Below are 20,461 nucleotides of genomic sequence, written 5' to 3' on the forward strand. Positions count from 1 at the left end.
ATTTTAAAAAAATGTCCACTTTTTTAGAAGAAGTTTATGCAATTCTTCATGATTCTGAATTATAATGTTTTGTTGGTTTAATATTTTTTTTAGATGAAAGACAAAAAGAAAATTGTTGCTGATTTTTTTCCTTTTTTTAATTTATGATGTTAAACTTATATGTATTTATGTGTGGATGAATGTAATGTGGATAAGATTGTTTGAGTTTAGATAGATGTAGTTTATGTTTGGAGGAATGTAGTTTTATGTTGGATTTACGTAATTTGGGTTTAGATGGATGTGAATGTGAATATGATGAAATATATTATATAACAAGTGTATATCAAGAAGAATATGATGAAATATATTATAACAGGTGTATATTGACCCTCTCAAATTTGAAAATGTGCTTTGGAGGCTCATAAGGGATGGTCCATGACAGTCCTTTTTAAGGATGGTCCATGGCCGTCCTTTGAAGGCTCCTGAGAGACGGTCCATGGCTGTCACGCCCCAAACTCGGAAACCGGGCTCACAAAATTCCCGATCGCTGAATCTGGCGCCGACAACCTCCGTAGAACCCCATTCTCGGCTCCCAGCGCCCATTCGCCAGGTTCCGATCCTGGGATGCTACAAGGAGGATTTTCAACATTAGTTTGATTCGTAATAAGCATAACCAAAGGCATAACCCACAAACAACAACCAAAAACTCCATCACATTTCCACTATAATCAAAAACTTTACAAGTACAATGAGCATAAGGGAAATACAATGAAGATAGACTAAAAGCTCCAAAAGAAGATCAGCTACGCGCCCAAGCCTCAGCGCTGCTGCGAACCAACGTCACCTGCACGCAACGGTCGTGCATAAGCTTATAGAAAGCTTAGAGGGTGGTGAAAGTGTATGCTTAAGGTGGTAATGTAGTTATGTAATATCAGAGTAATGCGAAATATGCTGATGAATGCCAGGAATACCATTGGCCGTACCAAGGCCATGTGATGCAAGAATGATGTCGGCCATACCAAGGCCATGCAATGCGAAATGCAACACAAGCATACAAATCCTCATCTAAGTCCACATGTCAATACGGCTCAAATCTGGAATATCACCGGGGTCTAGTACACTCCAAGCCAGATTGCCGCCCCATCGCGCCCAATAAGGTGAGTGAAAAAGACCTCACTATCCGCCTGCCAATATCGGGCTCGGCTCGTCAATAGCGGACCCATTCCTCGAGCTGGTCAGACTCAGCCTAGCATTGGCCCCTACTCTCGGGCGGGTAAGGCTGTACCCCCTTCCAACCGACCACGATACAGTGGAAAGCGCAACCGTCTGGTAATCAGCACCTAGCGCTCATGCACCCACTCGGTCTAGACGTTGGAGCAACCTCCTGGTACCATAAGGGTTTAGGGACTTTCACCCAGGGATATCTATCGCACCCCATGTAGAATAGTATTTCCGGTATCCAATCCTGCCAACCACGATACGTCTGTGGAGGCTACGGCCCTGATGTCACTAGGGCGTATAGTAACCATATCACATAATGCGAATGCATGAATCACACTATCCAGTCATACAACAATCCTGCGCGTATCATGCGCTCATGTAGGGCAACATCCCCTGTACGGGAGTCCCTAAACAATCTGCCCAAAGACATATGCTATGATCAGTCATTTCTCATATCAAGCATACATATGATGCATATGATCATGAATCATGGAATTAAACATGCTATATAGGATGGATGACGTGCATAACGAAGGTGGGCCTAGACGGCCTACACATAACACGCACGAGCCTAACAATGGGCCCTAGAGAAAGTCATAATGCGGACATTTAACCACACTATACTTGCAATGTGGACGTCAAACCACCATTGCTCCCAAGGCATAGCCCTGACGTAAACATCATTACATAAATCATGTTGGGATCGTACATTGCAATGGACCTTAGGTACATCCCATTGGGCCTTAAATACGTCAAATGGGCCATATCATATGGGCCTTATATTCATCAAGTGGGCCACATCATTGGGCCGCGCCAATGGGCCCTATGTGCATTGCAACGGGCCATAACCCGTGGGCCTTAGAATGCATTAAATGGGCCTAATCTCATGGGCCTTATGAGTATCAAATGGGCTACACCAATTGGGCCCCATATGTACATCAAGTGGGCCTCAACCCATTGGCCCCATTACGTCTTAATGGGCCTCGACCCATGGGCCCCTAATGCATTAAATGGGCCTTATATATGTATATCAAAGTGGGCCTCGCATATACATCAAAGTGGGCCTCAACCATGGCCCACAAGTGAACTGAAATGGGCCTCCCACCATCAATAAATTATATGCAATATAATATATATACATATATATATATATGTAACATATAATATTATATATAATATAATATTGTATATATATAACATATAATATTATATAGAATATAATATTATATATAAATATATACACACCAACACACACGCACCCACACACACGCACACGTACACCCACCCACACAGTGGGCTCCACATTTACAGTGGGCTCTACGTCCACCGTCCAGGCGGACGGTGGTGATGAAACACATACATCTATGTGGGCTCCATGTGGGGCCCACCATAATGTTTATAATCCATCCAGACCGTTGATAAGGTCACATGGGCCCAAATGAAGGGTGAAAACAAATTTCACCTTGATCCCAAACTTCTGTGGGCCCAGAAAGGGTTCCAACGGTAGAGTCCAAATCACACTGTTTCCTTTGATGTGGGCCACCCGAGTCTTGGATCAGTCTGATTTTTGGGGTGGGCCCACGTCAGGGGTTGGCCCACCCTATGAACGGATTAGATGGCAAATGAACATCAAGGTGGGGCCCACGGCTACAGCCGTGGTGGCTGTACGTCCGCCCGCTGGGCGCTGGCGCGCAGGCAGCGCTGCTGCCTTCTGACACAGCAGCTGCTGCTGCTGTGTTGAATATTTTTTTTTGATTTTTTTTTTATTCTTCAGGGATTTTGCAGGTGGGGTCCATATCCAGTGAATCTACGCCGTCCAATGTTCTTCCATGGCTCACCACGAGCAAAACAAGTCCAATATTGGACATATTTCAATGTATAACCAATCAAGGAAGTTTTCAATGGTGAAAACCACCATTTGCTATGGTATGGCCCGCCTGAAGGTCTGATGGATCCCACCTTCTGGCTCAACGCCTAAAACCATCTTGGGAAAGGAATGAACGGCATGGATTTAATACATACATCAAGGTGGGGCCTACATGAGTGGACCACTCCAAGGCTTGGAAAAGAAAAGATGATATTTATGTTTCTTTCCAGCAACGTCCAGCGTCCCTGGACGCTGGACTTTCCATGTACTTAGGAGGTGGACCACCAGGGGATGGATGGCAGGGTACTTACATATAGAAAGTGGGCCCCACTTTTAAATGATTTGGATAAAATACCTACCTCATGGTGGGGTCCATTCAAGTGGGCCACATAACCTCATTATTACAAAAATAAAATAAATAAAATAAATAAGATAAAAGGGAGAGAGATGGAGAGTGAGACCGTGTGATGGAGGGACCCCGGCACTATGGGCCCTCCCTTGCACTAAATCATACATCAAGTGGGTCCCATTACATGTGGGTCCATGAAATCGAAATTCGACGGTGGAGATCCCTTCTCCACTTAAAATAAACGGTCTAGATGACCCTAAGCATGTAAGGAAATAAACATCATGATGGGGTCCATGGAGAATGGCCCCATCATGGAATGATCATGATGATCTAAGTGGGCCATCGGCCACATCTTAGGGTCCAAAGCGAGATCCAAACCATTGATCGGTTGGCCTCACTTGGCCCATCTTAAAAATATCAAAATCTACCCTATCAAGACACCCACCACTTGATCTTCTTGCTCCTTTGGCTTCCTTAGCTCCTTGTGCTTCTCTTTGATGGAGAAAGATGAGAAATGGATGGTTGAGATGGGAGATGAAGGGGTAGGAAAGGGGGCCTCACAAATGCTATTTTCTCACCATGGGGGACTCATACGTATGGGACTTGCTATGGGAGAGTTTGAAATGAGAGAGAGACTTGTAAGGGAGAGAGAGAGAGAGAGAGAGAGAGAGAGAGATGGGTGATGGAGTGATGGGGGATGGTTTGGGTTGAAAAAATTGTAAAAGGGGGTATGGTTGATGTTGAAAATGGGAAAAAGAGGAGTGGTGAGGTGGAAAGAGGGTAGACTTTTGAAAAAGGTGGAAATGGGTTGTACCTAAGGTATGGGATGCTTTAATGGTTGATTGATGGGACTAATTGTAGAGATTCTCTCGAAATCCGCAACGCGCGGTGTTTCTTCGGAATAAACGCTGATCGGCATCTTCTTGCCTGGGTATCGGTTCGGTGCGCAAGTCACGGCGTTGGAACCGCGGCGACGACGCGGTCTCTATGATATAACTTTCGGACCAAGCCGACGTAGGTGCGCGGGACCTGGCTTAGGATCGTGCGCAAACACCAAATACGGTGCGAAGGTTGCCGGAATTTGACCGGAAGGACCGCGGAAGCTAACGGAACAGTACGGATTAGGACACGGGTCTTACAATGGCCGTCCTTTGAAGGCTCATCAGAGACGGTCTATGACAGTCCTTTTTAAGGACGGTCCATGACCGTCCTTTTAAAGGACGGTCGATGGCCATCCTTTGAAGGCTCATAAGAGACGGTTCATGACTGTCCTTTTTAAGGACGGTCCATGACCATCCTTTTTTCATTAATAAGAATGACGGTTTTCGACCGTACTTTAAGTAACATGACAAGTCAAAATTTGACGGCCCATGCGACAGTCCATGACCGTCCTTTTTTATCATTTGAGATGGTTTTGGACCGTCTTTTTTCGCTATTTTAGCATAGGGTGTCACCCCTTATTCGACAAGTGTCCCTTCTAGACACACAGCTGTCCCCCATCCCAAAGTCAACTTTCATATGGAATTACCTATGTAGTTCACCATATTTATCTTTTTACTTACCCCCAAGAGCCCACAAGAGCATGCCACAGCATTTCTCTCTCCTCAACCAATACCAAGCTGCCATATCAGCTTTTGCCCTTTACAAACCCAGCAATCACCATAATGTCATCTTAAAAGGATATAAATAGCCCTCTCCTATTCACATTTCCAACAACAACAACTATCCCATTCCAAAAAATTCTCAAGTGAGGGGGAGGGAGAAAGGAAGAGAGTGAGGGTAAGAAAGATCTCCAAGCCTCTAAGATTAGATTTTTTTAGTCATCTCTTAGCCTCCTTCAAGCCATCTTGACCCTATAATCTAACCCGGATTAAACATGGTGCATCTCATGTTCTAGCCATCTCAAGTGCAAGCCAAAGATCAAGTCACTCCATAAAGCATTCATCATATTATTACTTCCCTTCTCAACCCCCTTGCTCTTCTAGATTATCATTGAACGTATGCTCTGTGATTTGCCGAACCTTCAGATCCTATAACATCAGAAATCCATGATAGCCTAGTCCCTCCATGTTATTATATTAACATCATAACAATAGCATCATCACATCAACTTTTCTAGATATTCCTTAGACGTATGATCTATGGCTCACCGGGATTCCAGATCTTGCTAAATCAGAAATTTGAGTTTGCCTAGTCCAACTCGATCACATCATCCCTTGAGATTTGTTTACCACACAAAGTAGAGACCGTACATTCGTACAGGCAGAGAGGGTGCCTAATACCTTCCCTCTTTGTAACTGAGGTCCCTTACTCGGAATCCTGAATCACAGACCAAGAGTCAACTTAAAGCAAAGTGAGTCTTCGGATTCCTTAGCTTTTCACATTCTGTAGGTTCTAGCCGACTGCGGGATTCTGGATTTAGTGGCTAGTGGCGACTCCAAATACACATCAATTGGATTACCCCTTACAAACGAACCAATTGTCAAGAACAAAACATCTTCCCACTCGAGAAAACCAAGGAAGAGTGTGGGCGCCGATTTTTAACGTTCATAGCAACACGAAACGATCTGTTAGAATCTGAGTCTCAAAAGGTGGCACGATTTATAGGAGTGTTACGATTGACAATTCAAGATCGAGTTCAGATGCACCCAGTCGAGACCGTGGATGAAACGATTCAGTTGGTAGGTAGGGCAGAAACGCAGCTTGCAAGAGTTTCGAATCGGTCTTATACTTTAACTCGACCCCCCATAACGAGTTCCGTGCAAGATCTAATGCTGGCATGAGGAAAAGAACTAGTAGGAGAATGTCCTCAACCTCCTGCAGCTATAAATTGTGATATGGGGAACGGCTCATGTAGGCCTCAACGTGTAGCACCCACAACAGTGGGCACAAGTAAAATTCTAAATCCTTACGTTCATCTAAGGTCGAACAATTGTTACCGTTGTAGCCAACCAGACCACTTATTAAACACCTGTCCTCAACATCTCGTAACACACTTAATCATAAACAAAGGGAGCACTGAATGTGAGGCCGTAGAAGAAGACCCTGACTTTGATGAACATGAACAAGTCACTGAGGAAATAGCAGATAATGATGAGTTGACGGGCGAGGATCGTAATGAATCTCTAGTCGTGGGGCGATTACTGTATACCCCATGGAAGGAAGTACATTCACAACGACATAATATATTCCATACACAGTGTACTATCAACAGAAAGGTCTGTGATGTGATCATAAACAATGGTAGTAGTGAGAACATTATCTCAAGAGTGATGGTGGATAAGTTGCAGCTACCAACAACAAAAAATCTTTCCCCATACTCAATTGGATGGATAAAAAAGGTGAACGAGACCAAGGTAATTGAACAATGCACTATCTCATTTTCAATTAGTAAAAATTATAAGGATCAAATACTTTATGACATGGTCGACATGAAAGCATGATGTGACCTATCGAGGATAAAACAATGTCTACATATTCGTCAAGGAAAGTCAAAAAATAATCATTGCCCCTATGATATCAAAGAATCACCCTAAAGCCACTAAAGTGGAGGGGAGTTTCCTCTTGACCATTTAAAATTTCATGGAGGAATCCAAGAAAACTGGTGAGGCATACGCCGTAGTAGTGAAGAGCGAGGAATCGGAACCCTCAAACATTCCTCCAAGTTTAAAACTATTGCTAAATGAATTCAAAGAAATCTAGCCTAAAGATTTACCTGATGGATTGCCCCCAATGAGGAATATCCAACATCATATAAACCTCGTCCCTGGGGCTAGCTTGCCTAACCGCCCTCATTATCAGATGAGTTCGAAGGAGTGTGAGATACTTCAGGGGCAAGTAGAGGAATTGATTCGTAAGGGTCTCTTGAGAGAGAGCATGAGCCCATATGTTGTACCAGCATTACTAACACACAAAAAAAGATGAAAGCTTGTGCATGTATGTCGACGGCCGGCCAATCAAAAAAATTACCATCAAATATCGGTTCCCAATACCATGGTTGAATGACATGCTCGATATGCTATAAGGGGTCAAGATGTTCTCTAAACTAGACCTAAGGAGCGGGTACCATCAAATTCATATCCGACTTGGTGATGAGTAGAAAACGACATTTAAGACTAAGGAATGGTTGTATTAGTGGCTGGTCATGCCCTTCGGCCTATCGAACATACCAAGTACTTTTATGCGTTTGATGAATCAAGTTAAAACTGTTTACTGGCTGATTTGTGGTAGTATATTTTGATGACATATTGATATATAGCTAGAATGAGACGGATCACAGGAAATACCTCAGGTAGGTGCTGCAGGTCCTACAGATTAACAAGTTTTACATCAACTTGAAGAAGTGTAGTTTTTATTGGACAGCCTGTTGTTCCTAAGATTTGTTGTAATGTCCACGGGCATCCATGTGGACGATGAAAAGGTGCGAGCCATTAGGGATGGCTGATCCCGACAAACATTCATGAGGTGAGGAGTTTTCACGGGTTGGCGACTTTCTATTATCGATCCGTGTGAAATTTTAGCACAATAGTCATGCCCATTACAGATTGCATGAAAAAAGACCATTTCAGTGGATCGAGGAAGCTAACAAGAGCTTTCATAAGATCAAGCACCGTTTGTCCACAACACCGGTCTTGGTGCTTCCTAATTTTGACAAGCTATTTGAAGTAGAGTATGACACTTCATATGTCGAAAATAGAGGAGTATTATCACAGGAAGGCAGGCGGGTAGCCTTCTATAGCGAGAAGCTCAGCGAAGCCTAAAAGAAGTGGTCGACGTATGAGCTTGAGTTGTATGCGATTGTTCAAGCACTGCGACATTGGCGGCATTATCTGATTCAAAGAGAGTTTGTTTTGTACACTGACCACCAAGCATTAAAGTTTATTAATAGCCAGATTAACGTGAATCGTACGCATGCTATATGGGTTACATTTTTAAAGGAATTCGCATTCGTTCTAAAGCACAAATCAGGGCAGCAGAACAAGGTACTGATGCACTTAGCCGTCGTGCATCACTACTTGTTACGATGAGCAACGAGGTGGTCGACTTCAAATGTCTTAAGGAGCTGTATGCCGAGGACGAGAACTTTAAAGATTCTTGGGTGAAGTGCCAAGAAAGTACCCCAGTAACCTTCATATAAAGGACGATTTTCTCTTCAAAGGGAATCGATTGTGCATTCCCCAAAGTTCTCTGAGAAAGCAGATTAATTAGGAGCTACATGGAAATGACCTCGGTGGACACCTTAGGCAAGACAAGACGCGAGCTCTTATGGAAGAGTAGTATTACTGGCCGTAATTGGTACGTGATGTACAAAAAGTAGTACAATATTGTCATGTTTGTCAGACCTCCAAGGAGCAATCTTAGAATATGAGTCTCTATACCCTGTTACCTGTGCCTGATGGTCCTTAGGAGAATTTATCTATGGACTTCGTGCTTAGTCTCCCACGAACACAAAGCAACATGGATTCACTGTTCGTAGTGGTAGGTTATTTCTCCAAGATGACACACTTTATCCCATGCAAGAAGACTCTCGATGGAACACAAGTAACGAATCTATTCTTCAGGGAGGTCATATGGCTACATGGGGTCCCCAAGACCATTACTTTTAATCTTGACACGAAGTTTATTAGCCACTTTTGATGGACTTTGTGGACTCGATTCGATACATGACTTCAATTCAGCAGTGCCTACCACCCATAGACTAATGGGCAGAATGAGGTTATGAATCACACGTTGGGAAACCCCTTCACTATATTTCAGGAGAAAAATTGAAGCAGTGGGATTTGGCCTTGTCTTAAGTAGAGTTTGCTTTTAATAACATGGTGAACCGCTCGACAGGGAAATCACCGTTCCAGATTATCTACGGATGAGTGCCTCACCATACGCTTGACTTAATCCCTCTGCCTAAGCTCCCAGGCACGAGCATTGCAGCAGAACATATGGCAGATGAGATCATCGGCATTCATGCGGAAGTGTAGACCAAGCTACATGCCTCGAACGAGAAGTACAAGGAACAAGAGGACAAGCATCGACGACAAAAGGTGTTCGAGGTGGGCGACCACGTTATGGTTCATCTGCGCAAAGAGAAATTTTTGACCGGGATGTACAACAAGTTGAAGAATAAGAAGATTGGACCCATTCCAATCATCCGAAAGATCAATGACAATACTTATGTTGTTGATCTTTCAAATGACATGACGAACTCACAGACTTTCAACATCACGGAACTGACCGAGTATCATGAACCAGAGTAGGATGAGAACTCGAGGATGAGTTCTTTTGAAGTGGAGGGGAGTAATGTAGAGTGTGTCACAAATAGTTTCATGGCCAAGATAGATAAGACAAGGCACAGTCGACAATAGAAGTGATCTGGACCGTCGAACCTTAGATCGGGCATATCTCACAATCCGGAATGAGTTATCAGGCATAAAATATATGATTTTGGGGTAGAACGAGCTACTTTAGCCAACCAACCCTATTACACCAGGTTACACAAGCTGGATTTATGAAATACCTCTGGATCGACGGTCATTTCCCTATTTTAATTTCGTTTTTACTATAAATAGTAAGTTTTAGTTTGATTATAACTCTTCATCAGTGGGGCTTTAGGAGTTGTGTCAAACATGAAAAGTGCTTAGAATAATTAGGAGAACAGCTTGGTGAAGCCAAATAGGACACTTACTATTTTTGGCCGAAAACCTTGCACACTAGTAGACATCACGACCGTCTATAAATAGTAAGTTGCGAATTCTAGGAGTTTTAGTTGTAGTTTGCTTCTGATTTCTCTCCCATTGCTTGGTATCCTTATTTAAAGGGTTCTAAACTCATTAATTTAATTAATCAATCAAAATTTGAATTTATTAAAATTTATTTATATTTTCTTGCTTTCTTTCCTCGTGGATTCAAGAAATCTCTGTGAGGAGTCCAGAGAAGCTCCATGGATTCGGAGTAGTTATCCTTGAGGAAGACAGTGCTCGACCTCATCACGTTCATCCCCACATCAACTTAGGTTAGATAAAAGAGTTGTGTAATAGTGTTGATATCTATCGGACTTTAATTAACATTTATAGTAAGCAAGACAGGTTTACAAGAATCAGGTGACTATCGATCTTTAACCTAACCCTTGAAACGTAAGTGACTATACACGCCACTCACACAACTTTTCCATTACAACTGGTTATGCGGTTTTGTACCTTTTGACCATACACCTTTACCTAGATTTTCATTAGTGCTATAGAGAAACAGCTTATATATTCTTAAACGAAGCAACCCCACTTTCATACTCATATAGGTGAATTCCATCAATTATACATAGCAACTGGATACACCACCACATTTAGTTATGGATTCATTAAAAGCTAAAAAACTCATCCTCTCTCACATTGCTGCTTGAACTTCTATACCATAGGAATGGGTAAGTTCTCTACAGTGCTTACCAATCTCATAGTATCTTGTTATTTACCCATTGAACCTATCGCATGAGATCTCCACATGCATACATTGGGTTGCCAACACTGGTAGCTTATTTGGTTAGGCTCAGCCCAATTTCCTTTAATGTTTTCATGACTAATCCTTTAGATAGTCATTTGGTTAGAGTATATACCATATTCTTTTATGATCTCATGAAATCAGTTGTTATGACTCCATTATTTAACAGGTGTCTCACAATATTGTGTCAGAGTCTAATGTGTATGCTTTTATCATTGTATATCTTACTCCTAGCCTTAATAATAGCCGCTTGACAATCACAGTGAATATATATAGTAGTATAACATCCTGAATTTTCACGGCCAGAGTTTATACTCATGCCCAAGAAAATCGAGTGTTAATAATTGAATGAATTGGATGCTTTAAAAATCACACCATATTTTTTTCATTTAGATCACATCCAGTTACATTCATGAAGGTAACATTCACAAGAATAAAATCAACTGTATTATTTATTGCATTAAGAGTAAAAGAATTCAGTAAATAGTCAAATGCCTTCTCAATGGAAGCTTATTACATTATCAGAGTTTACATTAGAAGTATAAAACTAAATCATAAAACTATCTTCGTATTCTTTCAGTATAGTCTTCTATAAGGAGACGGTCCTCTAGGTTTTCAATCTGTACATCACCTACATCATATGTACAGTTGGAGAGAGTCAACGCCCTACTCATAGTGATGGTCATCCTTTAAGATTAACAATAATTCAAAAAATTCATAAAAATAATGTAAGGGTTTTGATACGTCTCGTACTCTAATACTACGAGGGGTATTAGCATGCGTCAACAACCTACATGAGATGTATGCTTAGAAAAGTGTGTGTGGCTCATCATTCGTAGTGATCCTCACAATGTGGAATACGATTCATATAAAACCCAGATCGCCCCGTATTCTCACACTACGGAGATTTACCAGCATGTTCGATGCTACCGTAGATTTACGTGAACACCTCAAGGTGCACAACACATGAGTCGGATGAATTATGTGACACGATTTGTTTATGGAGCGACTATTTACGACGTCCAATCCAGGAAGTGATATAACACACATTGTGAATTACTTACATCGATATGTGCACTACTACCTAAAAACCCATGGAATTATGTGATGACTAAGAGAGTCTCTACCCAGAGCGCATTACGTCCATGATAAAAGATCTGAATCACTAGTTATGATACCTCTTAACACATCATTTGCACATATAGAGAATATATATTGAATCATAAGAGTTCTGAAATATCAAGACACATGCCCGAGCCTCAAAGGTAAATAACATAAGGCTAGTAAAGTAAGGAAGATAGTAGTAATGACTAACACACAAAGAGGAGAGTGACAATAGTCAACTAAATAAAAGGAGAGCAGCAATGACTAACTCAACAAATAGAAAAGTGGCAATAGCCGACTCAATAATAAGGAGAGTGACAATGGCCAACTTAATAAAGAGAAGAGTAGCAAGGGCTAAATCAACAAATTGATAAAGGCAAGGGCAAGGCCTGTATCCATCACTCCATATAAATTCATAAAGATCACTTAACATCATATCATAATTCTCAAAAGGGTAGATAACTGTTGATGATAAATTAAATAATTGCAAGAAGGAAATCACGAGAGCATGTAAAAGGCAAGGTAATTCCATCAACTTAAATTAATATAAACTTTAAGGAAAACCTTCACATCAATTCTGAAAGGCCATGAAGAGTAACATCACACTTTAATCACTATTTCTCAAGGATAAATAGTTGGTGTTGATAGATTAAATAAATACGAGGAAGTTCACAGTGTCATGAAGCATGTAATTGTCAAGATAATATCATCTCTAAACAAAGTAAGCTTAAAGGATAAAAACTCTTACATAGATTTAGAAAGGTCATGTAAAATTAATCTCAACCATAACCATTATTCCTAAAGGGTAAAGGATTGGTGATGGTAAGTTAAATATTTGCAGGGGGAATTCAAAGCATGTGGGGGAATAGAGGAAATTGTACCAACTCGAATTAAGATAAGCTTAAAGGATAAAACCCTCACCTCTAACGTCATTTCTCCCTTGAAAGGGAGTATACACCATATGATTGAATTCTAACATGTTTTTAAATAATTCAAGTGGTTAGATCACTCCATTAACTGTCTCATAGGGTTAAGATTGAAGGTTAGGATTTGGCTTAAGATCTAGGTTTGAGACCTAGCGTACCAAGGAAACCAATTAGGTATAAATTCAGTAGTTGAGAGGGTTAACCTGATTACTAATTAACCTTAGCTTGATCCATCCTGCATCTTATGCAGAATTACCTAGTCGAGTTGACTTGGTTCAACTCGATCCTTCTGTCTCTCCAATCTTCTTCTCACTCTTTCTTTTTCCTTTTCTTCTCTCCCGTCTCTCTTATTTTCCAACTTAACTTCAACCCATCTCGTTAGCGAGTTGAGACAGAATGGGGCAACACTACAGCAAGTCCTAGCTGAGTTAACTTGGTTTGACTCGACATGGTGCATTTCCACCACATGAACTCTCTCTCTCTCTCTCTCTCTCTCTCTCTCTCTCTCTCTCTCTCTTTCTCTCTCACCTTTTCTTCTTCCTTTTCTCTGAATGAGAAATCAGATGTTTCTCCCTATCATCCTCAGGTTTTAATTTATAGCTATTTGGCACTAGGAGGGAAGAGTTATAGTTGGACGGTGTTCTTCTTTCCACACTCTATGTATGCATTAGAGCTTTCGCACTCTGCCCACACATGGGCCCCGAATCATGGAATAATTGAAATGTTCAATCTCATCTGGTTGTTGGGGTAGGCTTTCTTGGGAACGGGTTATCCAATGGATGTCTTTGATTTATTTTCTTGAACGTCTGTCCCTGATTTTATTCGACCGACGTTTGATCAAGAAGATGGTCACCGTTTTAATGGCAGGTTGATTCCCAGCCTCTCTTGGTTTGAATTTGGCCTTTCGAATGGTCTGCAGAGGTCTTCTAATGATCCCTGGCCCACAGGCTTTGCAGCTTTATTGCATTAATATCTTGCAAGCGTGATTTTTAGAAATCTGGAGTCGAAGTTTTCGGAGTTGCGATTTGCACGAAGGAAAAATGCGGAGCAGCAAAACCTATTCTTCCTTACGTCATTTTTGGATAACTTGGTTAGAATCGAAACTTCTCTTCTCAGGGTTTGGATAGTCCATATCATCGAGACTGCCGGTGTGGAAGGGATGGAAGGGACTATGTTTAGGTTGTTGGTTTTGTGTGGCATTTGTTTGGACGGGTTGGCGTACACGACACAGCTCCTCTATGTCAGAAGTCATTGGGCTCTCTGGTTGTGGGAGAGATTCAAGTTCAATGGACGGTTTGGATCATCTATATGGATGATGATGACGAACCACTATTCATCACAATGGTCGGTTGACTGTTCTTAGCAAAAATGAGGGAAGGATTTGTGACTGGAAGCTTGCTTGGTCGTTTGATTGGATGTGGTCTAGAAGGGTCAGGATTTGGTCAAATTTGTATCTCGAACCAGATGGACGGTTCAGATCCTCCAACAAGATCGTGATGAAGGGTCACGATGACACAGACGGACGGTATCCATTCGTCTAATGCAGGCGGGAGGCGTGTTTGAAAGAAGGAAGGATTTCCTTCCTATTTAACGGGTCAAGGTAGCTTTGATCAGTTTTACTGCACCCCACAGTGATGCTTGTGGAAAATCCACTCTGGCCATTCACTATGTCAATTATAGGTATAGCTATCTGAAAGTATCAGGCAATCACGGTCTTTAAAAGATCCATATCGAGTGAATTTTGTTTTAATGATGGATATCGCTGATCTAAGGGTTAAAATTCAACGTGTATGGTTAATTTATGATAACTAAGGATGATATAAATTATTACATGAAACGAATCTGAAAACTATGTGTTTTAGAAATCAAGAGTCTAGGTTAGTGGCATTTTCATAATTATTGATAATCTAAGAGCTTTAAGAAATCTAATGGTTCTAGATGGTTATAGGCACATTTCTAAAAAATTCTTACAAAAGAGCGTATATCTAAATCATTATGAATAAAGATTTATTCACCAAATTAATCAAGGGAATGCACATGTATCAAACCACATGATGAATGGTCAGATGACATGTTTAAAATAAGAAAGCTTGATGGCTAGTAATCTAGTCATGTACGGAGGTGGGTGCATGGTCAGATTTGTAAGCAGATAATCATAAGTGGGTTCACTTAGACATATGATGATCTTGTCTTAAAATCAACAGTCAGATGGCTTGATTGGTATCGTACACACGTATATACTAAGTTGAATTTCATGGTAACACTTGAGAATTTTCAATACTTGGGTATTGAAAAGTTTGGGGTGTTACAAGTAGACACTGTTACTATACCTTGTTTGCTAATCACATGTGTCCATGTGTAAGGGAGTCAGTTGAGCCCTTAGAAGTTGAAGACCGAATACACATGAATACATGAAGCATTAAGGAACAAAGAACAAATAAATGATATGTCTTAGTGAGTCTAACTCTTAACCTAAAACAACCCCTACCTCTAACTAATCCTAAACTTAATAAGTAAACCCTTGGTGATCATCTCATAGCCTTACAAGCTTAATAGGAACATGATAAGTGTTGAATGTGAATTATTGCATACTTCTCCCTTATTATGAATTGTTTTATAAGCATAGATGTGTTTAATTGATTTAATTACATATGTTTTACCATGTGATGTGATTTGGAGAGCTAAGATGAAAAGAATTATTAAAGAGAAAATTTAATGCTTAAAGAATGACCAAATTAAGAATTGGAGATTTGAAGGACATAACTTTCAAGTATGAAATATCTAAGAAAACCAAGTGCAAGAGGGAGGGAGAGAGAGAGAGAGAGAGAGAGAGAGAGAGAGAGAGAGAGAAAACTGAAAAAATCACAAAGTACATCAACATAAATAATTAGTTGTTCGGTTCGACCGAATGTGCACAAAATAATCTAGCAAGACATTGTGATTTCCAAAGATAATTTGACTCGACACTTAGGTTTCACTGAAGACATGTTTGATGCCACCAAAGAAAAGCTCGGTGTGACATAAGAAAGACAGAGACTTCAGACATATTTTGGTGAAATTCGGCTACAACTGAAAGCATCTTTAAATAGACTCGGTTGAATTTGGTGCGACCAAAGCGTAATATAAGTGCATAAAATTGAAGTTGGATCCAAGTTGATGTGAGTTTTTCCTATATAAAATGGTGATTCACGACAATCTAGATATAAATTAGGGTAGAGGTGAAAGAGTAAGGAGTTGTGGAGCTTTTATGCCCTCCTTCAATCCTTCGGTTCTTCTTCAGTTTTTTATGTTTTTCTTTTGAGTTTAATTAGTTCAATTATGTCTATGATTGGTTAAATCTCTTAACCATGACTAGGAGGTGAAGCTTGTAGTAGTTTTTAATGTCTTAGTTTACTTTCATTCAAGTATTTGGTTTGACGATTTTACAATTCATTAATATTTGGTTTGAATGAAGCTTTATTTTAGTTTACTTTAATCCATTGTCGACTCCGTGCACATTGGATGCATTAGAAAGCTAAGAGGGATTGATTGCTTATCTATTTTGCAAGGGATTGATCTATAAAATACATTAATCTATCATAGACTAAGGGTACGATATATGCTTTAAATTCCCTATGATCAATACTTTGATGCTTTATGTGGGAATTCAATTGAAGTTCAAATTTACTTTGGTTTATAAATGATGGTTTAACTGCTCTATTATCTACCTAGTTAAGATAGGACTTCAACTTTAATTAACTTATCTAATTGAATCAAGTGAATTGGACATTAAGAATGGTTATAAGTGGATCCTTAGCGCTCTAGTGCTTTTCTCTACTGATTTCTTCTTTTAAATTCTTCTAAGTTTCAATCATACTTCTTCTTAAAACCCAATTTCATAAGTTAACTTTAGTTTTAGCTCTATTTTTAAAGTATTTTAGAAAATGCATAAATATAAGTCCCTATAGGTTTAACCCTGGTCTCACCGAGTAAAACTACATCACAGCCTTGCACTTGGGGTTTGCATCAACAAGTTTTTCGAGCCGTTGCCGAGGACTTTAGCTACATTTTTCTGAAAAAAGTTAGTATTAGAATTATTGTAGGATTAGGATTAGTTTTCTTTGTGTTTCTTATTGAGTGTGAAATATTGTATATTTTTCTATTATTGTGCATTAGTTTTATAAGCATAGATGCGCTTAGTTGTGGAGCTTCTTTGTGTTTCTTTGTGTTTCTTATTGAGTGTGAAATATTGTATATTTTTCTATTATTGTGCATTAGTTTTATAAGCATAGATGCGCTTAGTTGTGGAGCTTCTTTGTGTTTCTTTGTGTTTCTTATTATGTATGTTTTCCTATGCGGAGTGATTTGGAGAGTTAAGATGAAAAGAATGATTAAAGAGAAGATTTAATGTTTAGATAATAACCAAGTGAAGATTTGGAGATTTGGATGTGATTAATGAGGAATTCAAGTGCCAAATTCTAAGAAAATCAAGTACAAAAGAGAGAGAAGAGACTGAAAAATCACAAATTACATTAATAGAAATAACAAACTATTCGATCTCACCTAAGGTTAGATCAGTCCGACTAAATGTGCACAAAATAGTCCATGAAAAAACTATGATTTTCAGAGATAATTTTGCTCGACACTTAGGTGCGATCAAAGCCATGTTTGGTCCGACTGAAGGAGAGTTCAGTGTATCCTGAGGGAGACAAAGATTTTAGATGAATATTGAAGAAATTCGGTTACAACTGATATTAGGTGTGACTGAAAGTGATATTCATTGTGACCAAATCGTATAGTTGATGCAACCGAAGCAGGACAAAAGTGCATAAATTTGAAGTCGATTCCAAGTTGGTGCAGATTTTTCCTAATTAAAAGGGGGTTTTTTAAGTTTTCCTAGGTACAAATTAGGGTATAAGAGATAGAGCAAGGAGTTGTGGAGCTTCTACGGAGTCATCCTTCTCCAATCCTTCAGTTCTTATTCAGTTTTTATGTTTTTCTTTTGACTTTTAGTTCAATTATTTCTATGATTGGCTAATCTCTTAGCTATGGCTAAAAGGTGAATTTTGTAGTTATTCTTAATGTCTTAGTTTACTTTAATTCAAGCAATTGGTTTAAATAAAAAATAATTCATTGATATTTGGTTTGAATAAAGACATATTTTTAGTTTACTTTGATCCATTGTCAACTCTAGGCACATTGGATGCTTAGGAAAGCTAAGAGTATTTGCTTATCTATTTTGTAAGGGATTAATATATAAAATCTATTGATTTATCATACACTAAGGGCTTGATAGATGCTTTGAATTCCTTAAAATCAATACTTTTGTGCTTTATGTGGGAACCAATTTAATTAAAGTTCAAATCTGATTTGAGTTTATGAATGATGATTTAATTACTCTATTATTCGACTAGATAGGATATGACTTCAATTCTAGTTGAGTTGTATAATTGAATCAAGTGAATTAAACATTAAGGATGGCTATAAGTGGATCCTTATCGCTACAATTTTTTACTTTTATTTATTTCCTTCTCAATTACATCATTACTTCTTAAAATTAGATTCCATTAGTTTTAGCTATAGTTCTACTTCTACATTGTTCCATAAATCACACAAGTATAATTCCCTGTGGGTATGACCTTAGTACCGAGTTATTACTATATCACAACCCTATAGTCGGGGTTTGCATCAACATTTATAGAGTAGATTTTTCTAAGATTTTTAGATTCTAACATTGCTTTTATTTCTTTTCGTTTATAGAATTTAACCTAGAATCGTCAACCAAGTATTATCATTCCAACCCTTTTGCTTTAGTTAGTTCAAATTTCTTATTTTGTTGTAGTTTTTATTTCAATAAAAGTGGGTTTAGGTGTAGCATGAGGGTTAAGAGTGGTTCATGCCCAAGTGGGTTTGTGATAACACCCTCCATCTCCTAAGTAAATGAGGACTAGTTGAAGGATTGCCTATCTATCGTCGGATTAGACAACAACTAAGATCCTCTAAATTGGTCCGGAATATGGTTGAGAATCAAACTCATCATTATGTTGATGAGCAACAAGATGAAAACGATGTGTACGATGGGCCTCCAGCTAGAACTCTATAAGATTATTTGCAACTAACTAAGAAGAATAAATCTTCCTGCATGATTTTTCCACATAATGTAGGAAAATGAATTTTAAATCAGTAGCGATCGAACTACTTCTGAAATTCCATAGACTAGATTCTAAGAGTCCATATCTACATCTCAAAGAGTTTGATGAGATTGTGGAGTTACACTTCAATAATGTGTCGGATGACATCCTGAGATTAAAATTGTTCCCTTTTTCATTGAAAGAGAAGGCCAAGTCATGGCTTCACTCATTGATATTGAGATTGATTGAGACATGGGCTGAGATGATCTGTGAGTTCCTTAAAATGTTCTTCGTAGTTTATAAGACTAGTACCCTTAAAAGGGTCATCATGAACTTCTTGCAGAAAGAGAAAGAGACCTTCCAATGTTGGGAGAGGTTTAAGGATCTTCTAAGTGCTTGCCTACATGCTATAAAATCTGGTAGGTCATAAGTTTTTTCTATGATGGACAAACATTCGCCAATTCGTAGAAATGATATGCAATGGAGAATTCATGAATAAAAATCTCAATGACACATGATTATTTTGATATGATAGCTGAAAATGCGCAATCCTAGGATACCTCAGCCAAACTAACCAACATTAAGTCGACTTAGTCCAAAGAAAAGGGAGGAATATATGTCTTAAGGGAAGAAGACTATGTCAATACTAGGGTGGATAACCTTACGAGAAAGGTTAATGCCATGTAATTGATGAAAGTAGAAATGGTCAAACTTGAGGAGACCGTTGAAACTATTTGTGGTATCTGTGCAAGTAACATATACTTGACACAAGAATGTCCTACAATTCCTGCATTCCAAGAGTTGTTACATGAGAAATCCAATGCCATAAACAATTATTAAAGTCTGTTTAGTGATCTCATCTAAAAAATGTACAATCCTAGACCACACCATTCCGTAGACTCTCGTGAACCTTAATTGGAGCAATGAAACAACTTTTAATGCAAACAAAAATTATAAGGCCCGTATCCTAGAAAGTACCATTCCATAGACTCTCGTGATCTTCCCTGTCGAATTTCGGCAACCTTCAATCTGTAGACAGCATTTGCGCTGACCCTAAGTCGCATCCTATAGATTTGAGTCGGCTCGACTCGAAACTGCACCCTAGCGACCATGCCATCACCGCGGTTCTAACGTCGCGTCTTACTCACCGATGCGATACCCTGGCCAGGAGATGTGGGTCTGTATTTATCTCGAAGAAACATTGCGCATTTGTAATCTCGAGAGCATCTCTATAACCCATTCCATCAATCAACCAAGTCAAGTCAAGTACACATCTCATCTCTAGCCCATGCTTTGTTTCTCCCCAAGACACCTAAGTCAACTCTCAAGTCAAGTACTTCCATCACCCACCCATCACCTCTCTCTTACAGCCACTCTCTATCTCTCTTATTCTCCACCTATTCCCTAAGCACCAAGAGAA

This window comes from Magnolia sinica, chromosome 19 (assembly GCF_029962835.1).
Source record: "Magnolia sinica isolate HGM2019 chromosome 19, MsV1, whole genome shotgun sequence".
NCBI classification, from domain to species: Eukaryota; Viridiplantae; Streptophyta; class Magnoliopsida; order Magnoliales; family Magnoliaceae; genus Magnolia; species Magnolia sinica.